Source organism: Lethenteron reissneri, unplaced genomic scaffold, assembly GCF_015708825.2.
Source record: "Lethenteron reissneri isolate LAM-NWPU_2019-01 unplaced genomic scaffold, ASM1570882v1 scaffold_1636, whole genome shotgun sequence".
NCBI classification, from domain to species: domain Eukaryota; kingdom Metazoa; phylum Chordata; class Hyperoartia; order Petromyzontiformes; family Petromyzontidae; genus Lethenteron; species Lethenteron reissneri.
In genome coordinates, this window is record NW_026891373.1 from 65,710 (window position 1) to 68,579 (window position 2,870).

Here is a 2,870-nt window from a genome sequence, read left to right on the forward strand (position 1 = left end):
GGTGGGTGGCGGAGTGGGGGCACGGTGGGGGGCGGAGTGGGGGGCACGGTGGGGGGCACGGTGGGGGGCACGGTGGGGGGCACGGTGGGGGGCACGGTGGGGGGCACGGTGGGGGGCACGGTGGGGGGCACGGTGGGGGGCACGGTGGGGGGCACGGTGGGGGGCACGGTGGGGGGCACGGTGGGGGGCACGGCGAGCGAGGAGGGGGGGGCTGTTGCGGCGGTCGCGGGAACAAAATTCGCGTTTGCGCGCGCCACCGTAAACGCGCACGCGCGGCCGTGACGTCACCGCCGGCGAGCCTTCCCCAACGAAGTAAATAATTGTTTTGTATTTATACAGAGAGACGGATAGGTGCAGGAGACGCGTCGTCCGTTTGCCTTTCTTTTATCATTTAAATGCTAAATAATTTTGTGTAAAAAAAAAAACAATATACAGGACGTGACGTCATTAGTTCAGTGTGTCCCCCCCACCCAATGGCGGCCCCGTCCCTGAGAGCAGGCGGCCATCTTGTTAAGTTTACGCGAATTCCTCTGCCGTGGACTTACATTTTTGTAATTATTAAAAGATAATAATTGTTCAAAAGAATTATTATTAAAGATACAATTAAAAAATAATAACGCCGTACTCAGATTGTAAATGTTGGGGGTTTCTCTCCAACACATTGCTGCTGAATAAGGGGACCGTCCATAAATGACGTCACGCTATTTTGGCCGCTTTTTGACCTCCCCCTCCCCCCCTTCGTCACACGGCGTCACAAAGAGTCAGACCCCCCCTCAATATGACGTCACAAAGCTCTGTCCCCCCCCCCCAACCCATATTTCAAATTTTAAAATAAAACATGCTTCAAATCACTTTAAACTAAAACTGTTGTCATTGTAATGCGTATTTAATCGCATAAAATTGCATAAATATCCCGCATATTCCATCGCATTTTTTAAGAAAACGTGCCGCATAATCAACGATTTTTGCCCGCAACAATCACCAAAAAACTCCGCGTTTTTCTGGAGGGACTGTTTAATGTGGCGCTGCACTCTGATGCGGAGGAGAAAACATTTATTAAAAAGGAGGCGTTGGAAAGCTGAAATTTTGCATAAAATTCATATTCAAATATTCACGTCTAACTAAACTGCAGTTGTTCAGAATATTATATTGAAACTCTCTTATAATTATAAAATTTTAACAGTAATTATAACGAAAAAAATACTTGAAACTTTGTAGTAGAACGAAGCAAAATGGAGAGTACAATTATAACAATCACATATTCATTCCACAAAATGAAAAGCCCTGGTAGAATCATTAGAATCAAAATGTTTAATAACAATCATTAAAAAACATTCTAAATGTATGCTTCTCCATTCTCCCATGGAGAACAAAATGCTCCTTCATGAAATAAATAAAAGGTGACACTTAGTAAATTTAAATAATCAATAGTTAATGACAATTAATGAAAATTAGTGTTGTTATAACAATCGTATTTAATTATATTATTTGAAGTTGCGCATTTGTATGTGACTCACCATTTTCCTCAAACCCCCCCACCCTCCCCCCTCGTCACACATCGTCACAAATGTCTAACCCCCCTCCCACCCCTAGGTGCGTGACGTCATTTATGGACGGCCCCTAATAACGAATTGGCCACGTTCTGTTTACGTGACAACCCTTACTAATTGGCTGTGTCGGGTGGTGGCGGGTTTAACGACACATTTCTATTATTCACGCGATCTAACCCAAAAAAAACCCTATTATGGATGATATTGGTCACCAAAGCCTACGTGGTCGTCTTCTATTTGCTTCATTTGCTGCACTTTTTAAAACGTGTTTGGCTTTTGCCATTTTTGTGTGCTTTTCTGTACTTGTAGTACGACTTAAAAGTCTCCGCTGTCATCTTTAGCGAATGGCGATGCGCGTTCTAGAAGCTTAGTAGCAATGTCCGGTTCCTGCCGCTACAGCCATGACGAGAGGGCTTGACCAGGGGAGAGTTCGTGTCGTGCCCGCTGTTCCTCCTCCATTGAAAGAGCGCAGACCACAATCGGGTGTCTCAATGCCCTGGCATTGTGGCATTGTCTTTGTGCTGTTCGCCTTTTGGCGTCCCCTGGTCTCACACTGAGACGAGGCTCTAAAGAAAGCTGCCTCTGGTGTGTGCCAATCCGTTTGAAAGACAATGCATCATCATATCCTACCAGAGCGTGTTGTTTTGTTTGCATGTTCACCACAAGTACGTGTGTGTGTCTTCTTGGTTCTTTCGGTAAAGTCACGTAGAATGGAAATAATAAAATACTAAAATAAAACATTAAATAATTCTCCACGACGTTTCGGCCACAACGCAAGCAGCCGTCCTCAGGTGGAGAAATTATTTTATTATGTTAAATTTTTATTATTTTATTATTTCCATTCTACGTGACTTTACCGAAAGAACCAAGAAGATGAATCCCTGCAGTCACGAAATCTTTAAATCGAAATTTTACGTGTGTGTGGTTAATGCAGACAGGATTCCTTGCAAAAGGTTTCTGTTTGGTGTTTTAACATCTTAACACAACTGTTTTATTGCTAGAAAGGTGAAACACCTATTCTTATATTACGCAGGGGTGTTCACTGTGTGATTCATAGTTTGGTCTGCGTACCCACAATCACACTGCGGTGGCTTGTCTCTGATTTCCCATGTTCTGGGATGTGGTGCAGCATGAGCCGCTGTTGATTCTGATGAAGCGGTTGAATCTCCACGGGTGACTTCGAAGGGCAGAGGGGCTGTCAAAGCCAGGAGGAGATGATGATTGAGATGTGTATTGGACGCCTGCATGCTCCACTCTGTCGCACAGCAGCAGCAGCGTTCTCTGGGTCTGGGTGAGATTCTATGATACAGAAAAGCCTCG